Raw genomic sequence first — 22,003 nt, 5'->3', positions numbered from 1 at the left:
AATTCTTCTAGAAATCATTACGAATCTATTTTGCGAAAGTTTAAAAACAATGGCCTCGAAGCCAAAGTTAGATCCCTCTCAGAGACAGAATATTTTCACTAAAATGACTGTCATTTTAGAGAATTGAAGTCAGTTGACAGACATATGTTACCGGTTTCAGTTGTCCAATGTGGTGATGTGACAACTCTATGTGTTATGCCTGGCACTTCTTGAACGTCTTCCTCACGAATCCTTTATCATCTGAATGACACGGTATAGAGCAGAGAGGTCCTGAGACTCAGAGAGGTCATGTGACTTGTTCATCTTAAACATGGACGTTCTTCCATGTCTAGGTTTAGAGGCTCAGGATCGTCATTGTTGACCGTCAGTCTTCCAGGACTCTCCCTCATTTTTCCCCCGGAACATATTAGTGGCATGCATGGATAATGAGGCAAAGTTATCTTTAGTTATGAAAATCAGATTTCGTAGCACATCATATTCAGCAATCCCTTACCTAATTTCACAATATGCCATGCTCGTCTTCCCATGTCAGTGTATGTGGCTCTGATCCATTCCTTTCGAAGACTACATCATGTTCACTTACATCAGTGATTCCTAAAGCAGGGGGCTGATTTTGCTCCCCAGGTGACAGTTGACAATGTGTGAAGACATTTTGGCTTGTCATAATTGGGCACAAGGTGCCAGTGACACCTAAGGGGCGGAGACCAGGGACACCGCTCAGCATCCTACGAGGCACGGAGCAGCTCCTACAACCAAGAATGATCCGCCTCAGATGTCAACAGCGCTGAGGCTGAGCAGCCCTGAAAGTAGACGTACCACAATTCATTTAACATGCTGTCTATGGGTGGCCACTGGGAGCGTTCCCAATTTTATCTACTACAGTAGCAGTGAATAGTCAAGATTTTCTATGTTTGTGCATCATTTCCAAGTATTACTTCTGGATAAATACCTGGACGGGTAATTTCTTAGTCACGGATTGTGCCGCTCACTTGAACCAGTAAAGGGTGTATGACTTTGTGTTTCTTCCAAGAGTATGTGAAGTTGTGCGGGCCCCCCCCACCCCCCGCCCAGTGGGCATTATCCACCTGTCAAAGTTCTGCCAAACCTTTGACACATAGCTTTCTACCTCTTTATTGTTAGTTCAAATTTATTGTTAGTGACTTCACCATCTTTTCAAATGCAGTTAGGCTTTGAGTTTTCTTCCTCTGTGAATCATCTGTTCACATCCTTAATGATTTTTCTATTGAGTTTGCTCTAAAATCTTTTTTGATTTGAAAAGCGTTGTCCCTTATATGTATCACAAATATTTTTCCTAGTTTTTCATTTGTCTTCTAACATGAATAATTTTGGGATAGCTGAACGTGTAACAGTTTTATAAAGGCCAGTTTATCCTTATTCAAATATTTCCTCTGGGAATTTGTCATGTGTAGAAACGCTTTCCCCACCCAAAGAATGTGAAAATATACACCTACGTTTCCTTCTACTCCTCTTCCAGTTCCTTTGGGGTCCGTTTGTCAGTTCATTTTCCATTTACTCCTTTACATCTAGCTGGAACTTACTTCAGGGTAAATGTTAACCCACTGAGTCTCCTAAACAGTCATCACGACTTCACAGGAATAAGCCAAGTGGAGATCTTCTTTGCAGAGAGTAAACTCCTAACCTTGCCATCTGTAATCCATTCCGGAATCCCAGCCAAGTTTCTTCATAACCTTGCCCACAGGCAGGAATAAGGATACCTGACCCTGTTAGGTGTTAAGCTTATTAAGCTAAAGAACTTACGAGAGTTCATGTTCGTTTTATAGTTCATATGATTTTATTTATTCATGCTATTTTGTTTAGTTAACATTTCATATTTCTGTTTAACTTTTTTAACGTTTATTTATTTTTGAGAGAGACAGAGAGGCAGATTCTGAATGGAGGAGGGGCAGAGAGAGAGAGGGAGACATAGAATCGGAAGCAGGCTCCAGGGTCCGAGCTGTCAGCACAGAGCCTGACGTGGGGCTCGAACCCACGAACCGTGAGATCATGATCATGAGCTGAAGTCGGATGCTCAACCGACTGAACCACCCAGGAGCCCCGTAATTTTTGATTGAAGTAGAGCTGATACATATATTAGCTTCAGGTGTACCACATAGCGATTAGACAGTTATATACATTATGAAATGCTTACCCCCGGAAGTCACCATACAGAGTTACTGTAATATTATATTCCCTATGCTGTACTTTCCATCCCCGTGGGTTACCCATTCTATAACCGGAAGTTTGTATGTCATATTAATTTAATTTTAATTTCCATTTAATTTTTTTTTTATATTTTTATTTATTTCTAGGAGAGAGAGGGAGAGACAGCGTGAGCAGGGGAGGGTCAGAGAGAGAGGGAGTCACAGACTGAAACAGGCTCCGGGCTCCGAGCTGGCAGTCAGCACAGAGCCCGACGCGGGGCTCGAACCCACGAACCGCGAGATCACGACCCAAGCGAAAGTCGGACGCTTAACCGACTAAGCCACCCAGGCGCCCCAATTTCCATTTAATTTTTAATTTTCATTTTATCTTTATACGGCAACTTTAAAGCAGGTTTATTATCCCTACTTCAAAGATGAGGCATGGTTAAGGCTACCTGCTTACCTGCTTGGCTGTTCACTCCTTGAGGATATCAACTGGTTGTTGCTTTTTTCCCCCCTTTCCAGTGCCAGGAACATATCATCTATTGCATAAATGCTTGGTTGGCCCAAGGGCACACTTTACTATGTAAAGGAGAAGAAGAGATTAATGGGATAGTGACACTTCTCATATCTACTTGATTTTGCTATAACTTAGCCCGAAAATAACATCCTTAAGAGAAGTTATCTGCAAAATACAAGGTGGTTTTGTTCTCTTCCAGTTGATCTCTGTATTGCCTATCCTTTCTCTCCATTACGTATGTGTAAATTGAGAAATAATTTGAAATTGCCAGCAATTAAGGTGAGCATAACATGGACGTTTAAAGGTCAATGAATTTATGTTTCTGAGACATTTAGAGTCCATCAGCTCACATGTTTCTTTTAAAAAAAATTTTTAATGTTTATTTATTTTTGAGAGAGAGATACAGAGCGCAAGCGGGGGAGAGGCAAAGAGACAGAGGGAGAGACAATCTGAGGCAGGCTCCAGGCTCTAAGCTGTCAGCACAGAGCCTGACGTGGGGCTCAAACCCACAAACTGTGAGATCATGACCTGAGCCTCAGTCGGACGCTTAACTGACTGAGCCACCCAGGCACTGCCAGCTCACATGTTTCGACAGGGCTTAAATACAAAATTTACTGCTAGAACTCTAAACAAGATATCTTGGTTAGAGAAAAAGAAAATGGAATTTCTATCCTGATAGACAATACTAGTAATTTTATCTGAAAACATGTCTACTTCTCTTTAAGAAAGACTATTCAGTTCACTTGCAAGTGACTTGATATGATACCCTGATCAAAACACCCCTCTTAACTGGCATGTTCCCAGAGAGCAAATTATTATTTATTGACTGCCAGCCCACCTGTGGAGAAGTTTGGAGATTATTTAAAAATACCTACAGTGGCTTTTCCCTGGAAGAATCAAGACCAGGGCCACACTGCACATGGCTATGGAAATGGATGGTGATGCTGGTGTCCGTAAAAACAATCCTATTCACTTGGTCAAAATGATCGTGTGTCAAACCAGCAAAAACTACTGCCCGCAGAATGTGGAGAGATTTTCAGAAGCATGTTCCTTTGACTTGACGTTGAATGGCTAGGGCCATGGCTGGATAGATGCTAACTTTGTGAGCGGTCAGTGCAACGGTCGTTTTCTAAAAAAGAAAATTGTTCCGTGAGAAAATGCCAGAAGCACCTCCACACAGAAGCCTTTTTGTATTCATGGCTAGTTGCATCCATAACCACCAGACGAGAGATAAAAATTGATAAAACTACAGCCTTGGGGGATATAACTTTATCTCTGAGGCCTCCTCAGAGCCCCAGCTTTATATAAATTTTCCATCACACTCTCAGCCAGCTGTTCAAAGTACAAGAATCTATTTCCCTGATGGGTACGGAGTCTCAGGGTAGAAAACATAGTCAGAACAAAATTACAGAATTGTGCCTCCTCCTCAGTAAAAATTCATCCATTTCCTTACTTTCACAGAACATCGATAGCTGAGTCTAAATAAGTTTCCAGTCTGGTGTCCTTAAGAAAACAAGGGCTCTGGGGCTGATTTGAGACGTAGCACAAGCATCTATTGGAGACTGTCTTTCCCAGGCCCATTGTTTCAGTGGGCAGCCTTGTCTCCTGGGTCCTCAAGTCTCGCATCTTTCAAACTTGCCTTTTCTTTGGATTTACTGCTAAATTCATCGTCACCGGGGGCTTCTTCCATTCCCAGTGCTGGTCGGTTTGCAGGCTTCTCTTTGCCACTTAGAGACTTTGCTCTGATCCCGAATCTCGGTCTGAGCTTAGCCACGGACCGCAGAAGATGAGAAGGGTGGGTGGAAACGGTTGAAGATCAGAGAATCGCTTAGAAGCTGTGTTTGAGGCGCTTACGTTTTCAAACCAGAGAAAATTCCAACCCACACCGGCAGAGAAAGGAGATTTGCTAGTTATCATACCTTGAAATTGATAGTCAACACTTGACAAAACAATATCACACGTATCATTTCACTTTCCCCTCAACTATTCCTCTCAGGCAAACTTGGGAGATCCCAAGATTTCAACTGAAAAAGTGCAGTTCCGAAGACGGTTGCTGGTGACCACAGGGCCACTGGGTGGCGTAGTGGGATTCAGATGGAGGCCTGGATCTGCCACTCCCAGGGTCGTTTTGAGTTAGGGCTGAAGTGGGAAGGGATGAGCAGTAAATGCAGAATAATAGCGGAGGGAGAGGGGAAGACGCCGGCACATTTCAATTAAGGACAACTTTTACAGAACTGGGTAAAAAAAACAGCTGAAGAGAAACCCCTGAGAGCAGAGCAGGGAGATCGCCGTGGGGCTCTGGCTTTCCGGAGAGGGATGGCTCTTGGAGGGAAGGGAGATGGTGCTCGCAGGGGAGAATGTTCCCACAGGGCCAGCNTAAACTTTCCGAGCCGCTGCAATTCTGGCAAGAACTGTATTCCTTACTGTAGAGCCGAGGTTAAAACCAGCTGTCGCTCTGAGTGTGGCACTTGGGACATCGTGTCTTCCAGCTGGGCTGCTGCGAGTGTCACCTTGGTCCTGCACGTGCCTCTCACCAGCCCCCCCCGCCACTCCCCGCAGGACAGACGCTCACAGGGGCTGGCGCTGCACGTGCCTCTCCCCCCCCCCCCCCCCCCCCCCCCCCCCCCGTCCGATCTCGGACTGACTCTGTGCCGACGTGCTCCCTGCATACTGGGTCCCATTTCCCTACGTTGACAAGCGTCTCTTTGGATTCCAGGGCAGAAAATATGGTGTCATATTTGCAAAGACAATTGTCTGAAGTCACACAAGCCATTTTCAGAGCCCAGGGGCTCCGGCCTCCCCTCTCATAATAGAAACGCTTGTATTCAGAAGCAAAGAATCCAAGCGAGAAAGGGCAGAAAGGAGTCCCCCTTTGTATTGAATTGTCCAAAACAAGTTTGGCTGGGCTCCTGAATTTTCCTGGGGCTGCCTTCACCTCAGAGAACAGCTTTTGGTTTTCGAGTTGTATTTTTCCCGAAAGACAAAACCACAAAACCAAAACCCCTTTCCTCCCAGAGTTTTAGTCAAAATGTAGCTAATTTCAGGTCCAATCCATCCTGCTGCTGCTTTGTTTCTTCCCCCGCCCGTTGATACGGGCGGATGCTAGGTCATCGTGAAGATCTCATGGCTCCAGAGGGGTTGTGGGAAGAAGGAATAGAAAGAACTGAGACGGGGTTGTGTAACCCACCCACACGAAACAGCGTGACTCTTAGGTGAATCGTGCGGCATATTTGGTGAAAACCCTTTCCAGAACGACCTTTTCTCCATTCCCACGTGCTGGGCAGCTTTCAGAACCTGAGTGAGAAAGCTTGCTAAGAACTGGCAAGCCTTGACAGCTCTTTTGGAGAGTGATTAACTGGAGAAGCATGCAGAGCACCCCCCCCCCACCCTGAGCTGCAGGGCTTGGAAGGCACGGAGGAGAGGAGAAATCATAACAACAACAAAAATCCTGAGGACTCGCTGGGCTCTGCGTGTGTATGTGCTTGCGGTGCAGAGAGGAGCCCTTCTTAATCACTACCTTACCAAGTGATAAGAGGTGGTGCTCCAGAGATATCAGACACACAAACTATAATTTCAGCTTAAAAGGACTCAGCTCTTAAGATAGGAAGAGGTCTCAGGGACCGTAGCACGTAGATTTCCTTTACTGTACACGTATGGTCTCATCTGCACGTCCGTATGCAGACCTTAGTGTGGACATCTCTACCTAGTTTTTGTTTTTAATTTTTAAAAAGTTTATTTACTTTTAAGAGAGAGCACGAGCAGGGGAGGGGCAGAGAGAGAGGGAGACACAGAATCCGAAGCAGGCTCCCAGCCTTCAAGCTGTCGGCACAGAGCCCGATGCAGGGCTCAAGCTCGCGAACTGAGATCGTGACCTGAGCCGAGGTCAGACGCTCAACCGACTGAGCCACCCAGGTGCCCCTCTACTTAGTTTTTAATGGATTTGCAATGTGGGCTTGATGAATTGTGAGTATTTCAGAAGTATTACCTGAGAAGAATGTTTATATAATCTGAGAAGAATGTTTTACAAATCTGATCGACAGAAAACCTATAAAAGGCTGATAGGTCCCTATATACTGTTTTGAGGAGCCTTTGAAAAAGATTTCCAATGTTTCGTTTTTGAAATTATATCCAGCTCTAGGACTATAACATTTTCGGTTACCGGTTGCCCTCTTAGTTTCCGCGTTTTAAAATAAAGCTTAGTGAGTCCAGAGAGACTGAGAATCTTTCGTTGCAGCAAAAATATATGAGCCCCTATCTGTGACTAACTGTGGGAGTCACATTGCAATAGCAAACTGGTTTTCCCCTTTAGAGTGATGTTTTTTTTCAAATTTCAGGAGAAGGTTATCACATAAGATGCTAAAGGATTAAAGAAAAAAAGCTACATCTTTTGGCTTTAAATGTAGCTTTGTAGACTGTAGTTCTTTCCAATTCATTTCTGTATAAGACCGGTGGACCCAGAGCACAGGTGGGAGGGAGGAGGTCACACTGAGAGGCCCCGAGCAGCCGAAGTCATGACCATATCTTGACTTTCACATCAGCACAGCCCAGAATGACCTGGCGCTTGGAAGCCTTCCTCATTTGGGACTCTGTTAATTAAAGAAGGGAGGGCATTACCATGGGAAGGTTACTTCTTTCTGTTCTCTTTCTGTGGAGGCCTTCTTTTTGTTTCTCGGCTGCTTCTTTGACTCTCTAAGTATTGAGCATTAGTTTTCCTTCCTCCACCTTCTGGGATCCTTTATCTCCAGCTTCTATTACAGTGTATCAGTCAGATATTGCCATGATAATGCTTAATAACAAGCCACCCCCAAACTCAGTGACTTTAAGTAATAATCATCCTAGTGCTCACAGGTCTTTGGTTTGAGTGCATCTAGACTGGGCTAGGCTGGTGTCTGGGCTCCCACTTCTGAGCTCTAGGTTCCAGACTTCAGGTTGTAGGCTCCAGGTTGAATCCAGTCCTGTCTGGCATGCCTCTCATCTTCCATGGACTAGTGGTTACCCAGGGCATGGGATGAGCTCAATGCATCTCATTCAGGGACCCAAAGATGAAGAGGCAGTATCTATGTGGGGCAGGTACTTTTCATGACAGGGCACCAGACTGAAAAAGGACAGCTTGATAGAACACACACACATCAAGTCTCTGGTCATATCATGTCCGCTCACATCCTACTGTCCAAAGCAAGTTGCATAGCAAAACCCAAACCCGGGGGTGGGGGTGGGGGGCAGAGAAGTAGCTCTGTCCTTCAAGAAGATTTGGTGAGAAAGTGGATACACAATGTCCCATTAGCTGAGTGAATAACCAGGGGTAAAGAATTGGATCTTCTACAAACGGGAAGTATTAGAGCATACTGAAATTGTTAGGTGGCCTCTATCTGTTTAACGTGGACTGATGAACTTGAAGACAGAGCCCAATTCTTGCTCACCTCTTAACTTCTGCCTCTAACATAAGACTTGCATTTCTCTGAAGTACTGAATAAATTATTCTGGAGATAAAGTGCTCAATAAATTATTCTGGAGCAAAAAAAAAAATCAAAAGAGTGCAACTAATTCTCTCAAAGCTCCATTTTAAAATGAGAGAAAGAGAAAGAACAGCCAGAAATAGCTCTCCCTTTTTGTTGGTGACTCTTACAGGGCTTTTCCCCTCTGTCCTCTATCCATCCTTATGCTTTTTGGCAAATGTTAAGCTTTCTTGGGTTTGAGGCTATTAGTTCCTCTTGCAAAAGCTCATCAAGGCAGGCAAAGTCCTTCCTGTGAATTTCATCTCCCCGTATTTCCCAACACCTGTGTGGACACTTGCTGTTTTTGTTTCCATAAACAGAGCGGCAGTGTTCCCCAGGAAAACACATTTTTAGCTTCTGATGAAACTTCCGAAAATTAGATGGGCCCCTAAACTAAGATGTGATCATCTTGAGGCTTTCCGCTCCCCCATGAAACTGACAAGAGATTGAGATTCAGCCATTCTGTTTTCCTCTGTGATCCCAGGCCTCAAAGCGTGTTAACTCCAACGCCAAAATAACGACTAATGTCCCTCTTGATATTACATGTATTAAGGTTCTGCAACAAAGGGTGCCAGTCAAATGCAAGTAACAGTTATTGTGCAGCACCTACTTTTTCTTTCCATACAGTATTCAGAGACGAATGAACCGCATTTATCTTGCGGAGTCTTGACTCTGTCTGAGAGGAAACACTGTCAGCGCCCCATATGTCACATCCCCTGGGTGTGTCCATGTCCCGATTTCCAGAACCTATGAAAGTGTTACCTTACGCAGAAAAGGGGACGTTGTGGACGTGGTTAAGCACCTTCAGATGAGCTGATTATCCTAGATTATCTCCGCGGGCCTGACGCGATCACAGAGGTCCTTACTGGAGAGAGTGGGGAGGGTCAGAACCAGGACAGGAAGATACGGTGACAGAAGCACAGGCTGAAGATGTTATGCTGTTGGTTTTGAAGATGGACGAGCAGGCCATGAGCCGAGAGATGCAGGTGGCTTCTAGAAGCTGGAAAAGGCAAAGAAATGGATTCTTCCCTGGAGTTTCCTGGAAGACTTCAGCCCTGCCGACAAATGTTAGCCATCCAATCTCCAAAATTATAAGATGATAAATCTGTGTTGTTTTAAGCTACTAAGTTTGTGACAAGAGGAAACTAATATACCCCCCCCCCCCAAAAAAAAGGCATTCTCCTCAGATACTAAATTCTCTAGAAGGCCGAGGACTTTTTCTTTCTGCTCTGGAAGCAGATTGGTTGGTGCACTGGGCCAGCCATGTGTACCAAGCAGTTGAGCCTCTAAGAACACCCTCAACCATTGACGCGTGCTAGCTTCCTTGCGCCTCAGGCAGGACAATTCTCAGACGTGTTCTAGATCTTCTCCAGCAGTCTCAAGCTGCAGTGACACCACTGTGCCCATAGCAGTCATGTCCCCAGTGACCACATCGGCTTTCTCCCCTTTTCTGTCTCATCTCTCCACTCCCCTACGGGTGCCGCCTAAGACACCCACACACGTGCCTGCAGAGTCACTGGGGTGGGGAGGAAAGCGTGGCTGGGAAAAAGCAAGTTTCTATCTGTAAAAATGTCAATAAATAGGCAGCCCTAGAACGATAATAGAAGATTAATTGGAGCACTTGAAAATTTAACTTATTTTAAAATGTGCCCATTCATCTTATGACGGTAACTTATCCCGTAAGATGTTCTCTGGGCCTTTAAAAATCCAACCACCACGTCTAGGTATTGTTTTCTTCATAGGTCAACGGGAGAACAGAAGATAATTCCAAGCTAAGTGAAATAAATAGGCAACATAACTGTAATGTTCTGGCTTTTGTGAAAATCACTTCGCAAGGGAGTGAAATGGAGAGGTTCAGCTGGCCTGTTAATAATGACGGAGGGTTTACGGCCATTTCCATCTCTCCGGTAACCCAGGCACTCCATTCAAAAGTACAATCCCTATTGGCACTCCATTCAAAAGTACAATCCCTATTGTGCGAGTCCTTTAACACCCATGATGACCCAGGACTGCTAATGCTACGGAGCACGGGCCGAGGAACCTTCCAGCATCACTTAGAAAAAGCACCCTTAGCCACCATTCTCTCAACTACTTTATCTTATCAGCAAAATCACTTGGCAACTTTGCTCTTAGCAGTAGAACTGCTGTGGTGACGAAGGATTTTTCCTGTTTTCTTAACATTTCAGAAGGAGGCCCGTTGATTATCTCGGGGTTAGAGTACTTGAGCTGCAAAATGTCGATAGTTTGACGTTTAACTATGAAATGGCCAAAACCTGATTAGTTTTAACCCTATGGAAGTAATATTTCTATTATTGCACTTGAAAGCCCATCTGGAAATACCTCTTGTATGTAGGAACAGAAGATAATTTTTACTAATGCAAGTCTGCAATGCAACGAAAGTAACATTATTACCGCGTTAGCTCACATAATCCAAATGCTACGAGGAGGGTACCGTTGTCCTAATCATTTTATAGACCAGAGACACTGAGCATCACAGTAGTGAAATAATCCATCATAAGTCATGCAGCAGTGCTGGGAGAGCCAATATTTAAATCCCCCGCCCCCCTCCCCCCCAAAAAAAGAAGCCCTTACCTGTTTTAAATGGCTGATTTAAATATTTGAGAATGTTTTTCTACAGGTTGCTTCTAGGATTTAGAAACTAATAATGAGAACTCTCAATAGAAGATATTTTAATATTCACTAGAGAGAAAACGTCCATTTATGTAAATAATTCAGAAAAATATCACCACTCTTTTACAGTGATGAATATTATGTTTTTTTTTTTTTTTTTACAGAAATAAACATTTTCCTTTTGTTGATTTGGATCTCTTTTAAAAGAAAACAGGAAAAATAGAATTAAATCTCTTTAGGGGTGCCTGGGTGTCTCAGTCGGTTGGGCATCCGACTCTTGGTTTTGGCTCAGGTCAGGATCTCATGGTTCATGGATTCGAGGCTCAGGTCATGATCTCACGGTTCATGGGTTCGAGCCCCGCATCGGCCTCTGTGCTGACAGTGCGGAGCCTGCTTGGAATTCTCTCCCTCTCTCCCTCTCTCCCTGCCCTGGTTGTGCTCTCTCACTCTCTCTCAAAATCAACAAACTTACAAAAAGAATTAAATCTCTTCCCCTCTCTCCCATCCATTTAGCCGCCGTCTTTTCCCTGAAGATGGTATATTTGATTCCTATAAATGATGCTTTGACTTCTATGTATAGATCCTTAACATAATGCATTGCTTTGAATGTTTTAAAACATACACTGTGGTTTATTTATACATGAAGTCCTTTATTGTAGTTAAAATGAATAAATTTAATATTTCTTTGACATATATTTGAAAAACAATATTACAGAAAGAAAATATGTTAAAAGAGAACATTTCTAGTCTTTTCTCATCCCCGCATACATGCACATGGAAACAGGAGCTCTTTAAAACCAGGAACGTGGATGGGGCGCCTGGGCGGCTTAGTCGGTTAAGCGTCCGACTTTCGCTTAGGTCATGTCCTCGCGGTTCGTGGGTTCGAGCCCCGCGTCGGGCTCTGTGCTGACTGCCAGCTCGGGCCTGGAGCCTGTTTCAGAGTCTGTGACTCCCTCTCTCTCTGACCCTCCCCTGCTCACGCTGTCTCTCTCGCTCGCTCTCCTAGAAATAAATAAAAAACATTTAAAAAAAAAAAAAAACACCAGGAACGTGGCTGTGCTTTAAAATTGGCGAAATGTCCTTATGTTGCTCTTAGGAAAAATTTCAAAATCCTTGGCCTGAGTTGCACAGACCCCTGCCTACTTGGCTTTGCCTTGTTTTCCAGTTTTTAATATCTGTTTCTACCTTGTCTCTCAGTCATCAGGTTCCACCTGTTCTGGATTCTCCAGGCTTCTCACTGTCTCCTTCCCCTCCCAGCCCCCCAAATCTGGCCACTTCCTACAATCCTTCTAGTCTGACCTCTAATGTCTTTTCCTTGCAGAGGTCCCCTCTGACCCGCAGATGTCCCCACTTCCAAGGCTTGACGCAGTCTCCCTTTTAGATAGGCCTTTAGCAGCTCTGTCCAATGAAACTTCCTGTGACAATGGAAAATTCTATATATGCACTGTCCAATACATCACGTGTGACTCATGAGCACTTGAAATGTAGCTGCTGGGACCGAAGAATTGAATGTTTGATGCCAATTGATTTAAATTTTTTGAATGCTTATTTACTTTTGAGAAAAAGAAAGAGGGAGAGAGACAGAACATGAGCGGGGGTGGGGCAGAGGGAGCTGGAGACACAGGATTCGAAGCAGGCTCTGGGCTCTGAGCTGTCAGCACAGAGCCCAACACAGGGCTTGAACCCACGAGCCATGAGATCCTGACCTGAGCCAAAGTAGGCCGCTTAACTGACTAAGCCACCCACGGGCCCCTTGATATCAACGGATTTAAATTTAAATACACGCGTGTGGCTAGTGGCTACTATATTGGACAATGGAGCTCTGCAGTCTTGTGCTTTTCCTTCAAACTGCTTTTCTGTGCCACTTGCATGTTCACCTCTGTGGGTAGTTGCTTAAATATCTGTCTCTTTAAACTCTAAACCCCATGAAGGGAGGATCGTGTTTACCTCTTTCATCACTGGCATTTAGCGGAGTGCCTGGCACAAAAGAGACACTTGATCACTACTCATTGAATCAGTGAGTGAATCATTTTGTATATCGCTCTAAGGAATTTTAGATTCTAATTATTAGAGAAGAGCCCTTTCAAGGCTGTGAGCAAGGAGGCTGACGAGATAAGTTTTGCATTTTAGAAAGAGCATGCTGGGGCGCCTGGGTGGCTTAGTCGGTTAAGCGTCCGACTTTCGCTTAGGTCATGATCTCGCGGTTCGTGGGTTCGAGCCCCGCGTCGGGCTCTGTGCTGACTGCCAGCTCAGAGCCTGGAGCCTGCTTCAGTCTGTGACTCCCTGTCTCTCTGACCCTCCCCTGCTCACGCTGTCTCTCTCTCTCTCTCTCCTAGAAATAAATAAAAACATTAAAAAAAAAAAAAAAAAAGAAAGAGCATGCCGACAGCCAAGGGAAGCCTGGATGCAAGTGGCTGAGAAAGGAGATCAGAAGATCGTGCGTTCATCCTAGCAATAAATGGCGCAGATGTAAATTATGGAAACGTTACTGGAGGTGCAAGAAACACTTAGGAACTTGGGTATTAATTAAAGATGAGGCATAAGGGGGGCGAAGGGAGTCTCTGTTTATCTCCCCACACCCTAGAGCAAACACAGGCTTAAGTGCTAGCAGTTATGTGGGGGGTGGCTCCAGAAAGTTCGAGTGATGAAAGGGAGACTTGAGACTGAGAAGACAGAAGAGCCAATAAAGGCTGACCTAATGATGAGGCTGGTGCTGGGGGCAGCTGGGATCAGTGCCACTCGGACCTTCCGAGGACGTGTGTGGAACATACCTCATGATTAGGTGATGAGAAGCAGGGGGCATTTACTCACTTTCATCTCTTATGGACGGTTTTCCCTGAGGCTGTGAGTTCCCCAGAGCATCTGTGTTAGGTGCTAGTGGCTGAGCGAGCTCCTCTACTGTGAGAGAAAGCGCTCAGACAGACAAGATGCGAGTGTTCGAGGAGGGAAATTGTCAGCCAGCAGAACCATCTCCTGTGACAGCACTGAGGGATACAGGGCAGGACACTGCCTGTGTCTGTCCCAGACGGTTCTCGATATACTTTCAGGATTCTGGAATGGCGTACTATTCCTGAGATGGGGGAGATATTAAAGAAGATGGGGAGAACTTACGAGCAGGTGCACGCCCCACTTCAAGTGCATTTTTTCCCATGTCTCCCCTGCGTCACAATGGACATAGCAGGGCCAGGTGGGCAACGGCCCCTTCTGGCCCCATCACCCAAACTCTCCCTATGGCAGGTGGTTTCAGGATGAATTAGTATTGGATATTCCCACATCATCTTTCCTAACATCCAGCATGCTTGTATTTAGAAAGGAAGATATGGTACATAGAATTCTAAAACGGTCCCTGAGATTCCCACCTCCTGGCGTCACGTCCTGTATAATCCCCCCCACCTTTTGAGTGTGGGCGGGACCTGTCAATATGATGGAATATCACTCCCACGATTAGCTTACATTATATGGCAAAGGCAAAGAGATTTTGCAGAGGTAAAGACCCCTAATCAGTTAACTTGGAATTAATTGAAATTAAAATTCAGATGACCTTGGATGGGCCTGAACTTACCAGTGAGGCTTCCACTGTTTGCCATGAAGATGTAAACTGCCATGTTGGGAAAGGGCCTCTTGGAGGTAGCCTTTGTGGCAAGGACATTAGGCAGCCTTGAGGAGCTGAGAGTGGGCCCCACTTGGCAGCAAGAAAGTGGGGGTCTCAGTCATTTAATGGCAAGACAATGAATTCTTCTAAAAATGTATAAGAGCTTGGGGCGCCTGGGTGGCTCAGTTGGTTGAGCATCTGACTCTTGATCTCAGCTCAGGTCTTTCAGGTCTTGCTCTCAGGGTTGTGAGGTTAAGCCCCACGTTGGGCTCCACACTGGGCATGAAACCTACTTTAAAAAAATTTTAAAACTTAAAAATACGAATACTTTAGGGCCATCTGGGTGGGTGTCTCAGTCGGTTAAATGTTTGACTCTTAATTTCAGCCCCGGTCATGATCTCATGGTCATGAGATCGAGCTCCATGTCAGGCTCCACACCTAGCATGGAGCTTACTTAAGATTCTCTCTCTCCCTCTTCCTCTTCCCCTCACCTGCTCTCTCTTTCTCAAAATAAATAAATAAAAAAAATAAATAAAATGACTTCTGAAAAAAATAAAAAATAAAAATGTGTAGGCTGGTTAAGACCTTGATTGTGTCCTTTAAGACTCCAGGCAGAGGACCTAGCTAAGCTGTGCCTGGCCTCCTGACCCATGGAAACTATGAGATAATAAGTGTATGTTGTTTTAAGCCATTGAGTTTGTGATGATTATTATATAACAATAAAAAACTAATATAGTTAATAATTAAAAGAAGGAGTTCTAGAATTTGACCCCCTTTGTTTTATTTTTTTTTAATGTTGGTTTTTTTTTTAATTTATTTCTAGGAGAGAGAGAGACGGCGTGAGCAGGGGAGGGTCAGAGAGAGAGGGAGTCACAGACTCTGAAACAGGCTCCAGGCTCTGAGCTGGCAGTCAACACAGAACCCGACGCGGGGCTCGAACCCACGAACCGTGAGATCATGACCTAAGCGAAAGTCGGACACTTAACCGACTAGGCCACCCAGGCGCCCCTGACCCCCTTTGTTTTAATCAAGGGCCTTGGGCTGAGAATTTGTCTTAGTCTCCTCATCTATAAAATGAGAATAAATCTACAACTTATACTTTTTGTAAGTATTAAATTCAGTGCCTGGCATTAAGCCAGCACTCAACTAAGTTATTATTATGATGTTATGATGACATTATTTTATTATCTAATTTCTTGCTAGGTTGTAGGTTATCTGACAGTTCAACAGTTCGATATTGGATTAAATGAAATGGAATATAATTTTTTTTCAGTAGTAAGCTGTAACAGGCTGACCCAAGCAGAACAGAATAATTTTATGTTCAGTTTTATGGAAATTAATTTGGCATCTACTAGGTGCTTGGGAGAGGAAAATGAGTAAAACTAAATCCTTATACTTAAGAAAAATATGGTAAGGATTTATTGAGGAAAAGCGTTAGGCAGGGTAGCTTTTCATCACTTATAGAAATATAGCATACATGCTTGAAACTGCACAGATCCTAAGCATACAGCTGAAAAAAATTTTTAAGCTTATTTATTTATTTTGAGAGAGAGAGAGGGAGAGAGAGAGAGCACACAAGCAAGGGAGGGGTAGAGAGAGAGAGAGAGAGAGAGAGAGAGAGAGAATCCCAAGTAGGCTCGGCACTGACATTGCAGAGGCCCATGTGGGACCTCAAATGCACAAACCACGAGATCATGACCTGAGCTGAAATCAAGAGTCAGACCGTCTACTGACTGAACCACCCAGGTGCCCCACAGCTGAAAACAAATTTGAATAAGCTTCCATGTAAGTGGCACCCGGATGAAGAAAACATAACATTACCAGCATCTGACAGTCCTACCTTATTCCTCGATCAAGTGATTACCCAACCTCAATCCTTTGTTTGATTTCTCATACCATAGACTAGTTTTGTATGTTTTGAACTTTGTATAAGTGGAATCACACAACAGGCTCTCTTTTTTGTCTGGTTTCTTTGGTTCAACACTGTGTTGGTAAGATTCATCTGTATTGCACATATTTGTAGATCATTTATTCTCATTGCCATATAATAATTCCATTATGTAAATGTTCCACAATTTATCCATCCTACTGATGGGCAATTGCATAGTTCTCAGCTTGTGCTGATTATAGATATTGTTCTATGAACATGCCAGAAGACATTCTTTAGGGATTCTGTGTACACATTTCTGTTGGAAATATACATAGAACTGGAATCAGATTTTGAATTCCGAGAATGACCAATCAGTACGAACAGCAGTAAAATGACTCAGGGTGAGAGAAAACTGGGACATTCAACAGCATGTCTGCAGCTAGGCAGACAATGTGGGTAGTTGTACACTCCGTACCAGTACCTGAAGAATCCGTCAGTAAAGACTGGACTGAATGGAGTAGATTATCCCTTCCAGGATGGAAAGAATGGAGACCACACACTAAGCTTATAGGGATAGATGCATAGTGATTCAAAGAACATTCTCTAGGCACACAGGGAAACAGTATTTCCCAGCCTCCCTTACAGCTATCTGAGGCCATACGTCTGGGTTCGGCCAATTGGCTGTAGGCCTAAGAGTGTGTATTCCTTACTGACTTGGATATAAAACTTGATGTGTAATCTTCCACTCAGTCTCATTTCCTCTGACAAGAGCCGATAAAGAGAGTCCCTCTCAACCATGATGACGGCAAAAGATAAACCACTGTTGCAACAGACCACTGAGATTTTAGGGGTATTTTGTTACTGTTGTATAGCTTAACCTAGTATGATTATAATTGTAGGCAGTAAGAGAGGCTATAGAGAAATTTCCTAACTTCGAGCTGTCCAATACCTGGAAGTATTCAAACTGTGCCTAGATTGCCTTTGACTGTGTCTGTTTATAATCGTTACCACTTGCTGAGCACCTCCAGGCCTTTCTTATCATCTGTCTTCCTAACAACTCTGCAAGATCATCAGGTAACATGGGGAAACTCCGGCTCAGAGAAAGTCTGTACCCAAGTGGCAGGCTAAAATCTGAGCCAGGGTTTTTCCGTCACCAGAACCCCTTTTTCTTGCTTCTTCACCTGCCTTTTTGGCCTTTTAAAAAGTATCTTTGTTTGGGTTTCCTCTGAGACAAGGCCTCTGGTACAAGTAGCTTATTTGGGAGGTGACCCAAGGAAGTATCTGTAGAGAAGTAAAAGGAAAGAGAAGGAAGCTCTAGGAGTAAGCGTAGAACTCGTTCCTCTGATCCTTTCTCCTTAGAGGTGAGTGGGGTAGGGTATTTCTATAACACTATTCCTTAAACTTTAGACCAGAATCACCAAGGGCTTGTGAAAACAGACTACTGGATCCTACTCCTAGCTTTCTGATTCATTGCGTCTGAGGTGGAACTTGAGTATTTGCATTTCTTCTTTTTTAAAATTTTTTAATGTTTTATTTCTTTCTGAGAGAGAGAGAGAGAGACAGCATGAGCAGGGGAGGGTCAGAGAGAGAGGGAGACACAGAATCTGAAATAGGCTCAAGGCTCTGCGCTAGCCATCAGCACAGAGCCTGACGCGGGGCTCGAACCCACGAACCGTGTGATCATGACCTGAGCCGAAGCTGGACACTTAACTGACTGAGCCCCCCAGGTGCCCCTAGTGTTTGCATGTCTAACAGATTTCCAGGTGACAGCGATGGTGCTGGTCCAGGGAGCACACTTTGAGAACCTCTGTCACTTCTGTTTCCATGTGGAGTTTCTTCCCCAGAATTTCCCTGGGACACAGGTGTATTTTTCTGAATTTCAAATTCTAAGATAAACCCATTGGGCAAAAGTGGGTAAGTAATCAAATTCTCCCATAAGAATTAAAAGTTAACTTTCAATCCAGAGACTTTATGACTTCAAAGGAATCGACTGATGTTAAATCAAAAGCAAGAGCAAAAGCTTCCTCATGGAGTGCAAGTTTAAGGTCAACATTTCCAGGAACAAAATACAGGAGCGCATGGATTTGTGCGTTAGAATAGCATGTTTTAGAAGCAAAGTGAGTCCTTAAATTGTCAATAAAATATGTGATTCTGGGTAGTGCTCTTAACTTTGTTAAGCAATGGGAATATTCAGATAATGTTGAAGAAATATGCAATAATTTTCATATTTCTGGTTTTCAAATATTCACTGTAGGCTACTGTTCTTTAGAAATACTACTTAATATTTGTCATTCATTAAAGGTTTTTAGATATCTGTAATCATACAGATATCTAAGTATTATTAAGAGTACAGAGTGTGAAGAACATTGACATATTTAAAGAATAATTTATAATTTGGGGAACCCCTGAGAATTCCCAAGCATTTCAATGTATTGTTTCAAATGGTGAAGAATTTGGAAACACCGTTGTACACAAACTCCCATCCCTCATTATCAGAGGCTATACATAGAGCTAATTACCTGACTTTCCCTCCTGTGGGCAAAGCCAGCTCTATTAGAGAAAGCCAGAGGAGATACGGTGAGGCATCGGATGAAAGAGGGTGGACGCTCTGGGGAAAGGGCTGGACCAAATTACTTTTAAAAAATCGCTTTATTGAGGCATATTTGAAATAGAATTAATTTCCACCACTTAAAATGTACAATTCTTTCTTTCCTTCTTTCCTTCTTTCCTTCTTCCTTCCTTTCTTTCTTTCTTTCTTTCTGTCTGTCTGTCTGTCTGTCTTTCTGTCTGTCTTTCGAATCAAAAAAGCAAATTTCAAACAGCTATTTCACAGAGACTCCCACATAGGACAGATTTTACACGTCCAAAAACCCATATTACACACCTTGTACAGGCACATAAACGTGGCCCGGCTACGTGTCACGTCACAGTCACGATAATAAAGGATGGGACTGGGGAGTATAGCATATTGAGGGATTGCAATGGAATTCTATGTAATGTGTTATTTTGCTAGAAAAAAAATCTTGAGGTGTGTGGGTGGCTCAGTCGGTTAAGCATCCGACTTTCGCTCAGGTCATGATCTTGCGGTTTGTGGGTTCAAGCCCTGTGTTGGGCTCTGTGCTGACAGCTCAAGCCTGGAGCCTTCTTTGGATTCTGTGTCTCCTTCTCTCCCTGCCCCTCCCCCACTCACATTGTGTCTATCTTTCAAAAATAAACATTAAAAATTAAAAAAAAATAAAATGTACAATTCAATGATTTTTAGTAAATTTGTAGAGTTGAGCAACTCTCACCGCAATTCGGTTTGAGAACATTTTCATCACCCTTAAAACATCCCCCACGCCCATTTGCAGTCAACCCCAGTTACCCAGCCCGAGTGCCAAGTGACTGTTCATCTGCTTGGATTACTTTCAAGGAATCTGTCAACCCTAAGAGTCGATGAAACCAGAATTCGGAGTTGTGGGCGCAGTTACCCTGAACAAAATGCGAGCTCACTCCGGGGAATTCCAAAGGCATTTGCTTCTCTGAGAACACACACCTTCTGTGCACTTGCCATTTTGACCTTTCGCCGCTTTCCTCATTAGCGCGACCTTCCGCCCTGAGTGGCTTCGATGACACCTGCTGATTGTTTTGCTGTTAATGAAGACCCTGGCATCCTAGGAACAGTGAGGGTAGAGGGTAGAGGAACACTTTGCTTCCAGGTTGTTCTTAACGGATGAAATCAACAGAAGAGAAATCTCTTAAAACTTGGAAGTACCAGCTGTTTCCTTCTGGGCTTTCCTTAGAATGTTGTCTTGTTCTGATTTCATAAAAGAAACATTTAAACTCCGTTGTTTCCATCCCAGCCGTAGAAATCGACACCCAGAGTTTTGCTACCCATCCCTAAGCATGTGCATTTGAGTTAGGCACTGAGGTAACCTCTCCAGGGCTGAGAAAGTTCTGTAATTTGCGTTGTTTTGCTGTTAGAAGTCCGGGAGTCCGGTTTTGTTCTGAGAGATAACTAAAGTTGGGTCAGATCTGTGGTCAGATCCAGAGTATCACGTAACTATGACTAGAGAAGTCATAGCCATCAAAATTCAGAAACAAAGTTACATTTCCAGGATAATATAAAATAGCAAATTCATTTCCAAATCCTGTAAATGAATATAATATTTTTCCTGAGCCTCAGTTTTGTCATCTGTAAAAATAGGCCCAATCATGGCACACTCTAAAGTGTAAGAGCTAAATATGTTTAAAAAAAAGAAGAAAGTATCTAGAATTGTGCACAACAATTAAGATACATGTAATGCAGGGGCGCCTGAGTGGCTCAGTTGGTTAAGTGTCCAACTTCAGCTCGGGTCATGATCTCGCAGTCTGTGGGTTCGAGCCCCACATCGGGCTCTGTGCCGACAGCTAGCTCAGAGCCTGGAGGCTGCTTAACGTTCTGTGTCTCCCTCTCTCTCTGCCCTTCCCCTGCTCACACACCATCTCTCTCAAAAATAAAGAAATATTAAAAAAAAAATTTTTTTAAAAAGATACATGTAACGCATCCTGTTTCTCCCTTTTTTGACTTGTTTACATTGAATGAAAAGTTCTACCCTGCGAATCTACAAAAGACATAAAAATTACAGGTTCTGTTGCATTTCTGTATGACAGCAACGACAGAGGCTATAAATTTTTTAGAAATGGATTAGTGTGACTTTATAAAGTAAAACAAAAAAACTTCTGTCAAGAAACACCAAAAAGCAGATTTTTTAAGGCATTTGATTAGGGAACATATTTGCAACATACGTAATAGAGAAATTAAGAGTATTAATATATAAAGAATACTAACGAAACAACGACTTCAATGAACATTAGAACAAAAAATATAAATAAGTTCACCAAAAAGATGTCCCTATAAACATATTTTTAAAGTTCACCCTTGCCACGCTTTTCAAAATGCAAATTGCATCTACAGGAGGATACTATTTTTCACCCACGAGATTGTAAAAGATTGGAAGGGTAAGTAATTTTCCATGATAAGGACACTGTGGAAAAACAGACGCACTCATACAGCTGCTGGTGAGATTGAAAATTAACAGAACCTTTGTGTACGGGGAATTTGTTAAGCACATTCATATCTGTTGACCTCGCAATTCAATTTCTAAGACCTTTTCCTAAGGAAATTGTTATTTCTTACTATTTAATTTTATTAAAAAAATTTAAAAATTCCATTATAATTAACGTACAGTGCTATGCTAGTTTTAGGCATACAGTATAGTGATTCAACAATCCTAAGCATCACTCAGTGCTCATAATGATAAGTATACTCTTAATCCCCTTCACCTATTTCACCCCTCCTTTCTTCCCCACCTCCCCTTGGGCAATCACCAGTCTGTTCTCTATATTTAAGAGCCTGGGGTTTTTTTGTTTGTCTCTTTTATTCTTTGTTTCTTAAATTCCACATATGATTGAATTCATGGTATTTTTCTTTCTTTGAGTGTCTTATTTCACTTAACATTATATCCTCTAGATCCATCTAGGTTGTTGCAAATGGGAAGATTTCATTCTTTCTTATGGCTGAGTAATATTCCTCTCCCTGTCTCTCTCTCTCCCTCTGTGTGTGTGTGTGTGTGTGTGTGTGTGTGTGTGTATACATACCACTTCTTTATCCATTCATTTATGGACGGACACTTGAGCTGCTCCCATAATTCAGCTATTGTAAATAATGCTGCTATTAACATAGGGATCCATATATCTTTTTGACTTAGTGTT

The sequence above is a fragment of the Hyaena hyaena genome, unplaced genomic scaffold, assembly GCF_003009895.1.
Source record: "Hyaena hyaena isolate Hyena2069 unplaced genomic scaffold, ASM300989v1 scaffold_80, whole genome shotgun sequence".
NCBI classification, from domain to species: Eukaryota; Metazoa; Chordata; class Mammalia; order Carnivora; family Hyaenidae; genus Hyaena; species Hyaena hyaena.
The sequence above is the reverse complement of the archived record's forward strand: the minus strand, read 5'-3'. Positions refer to the sequence as shown.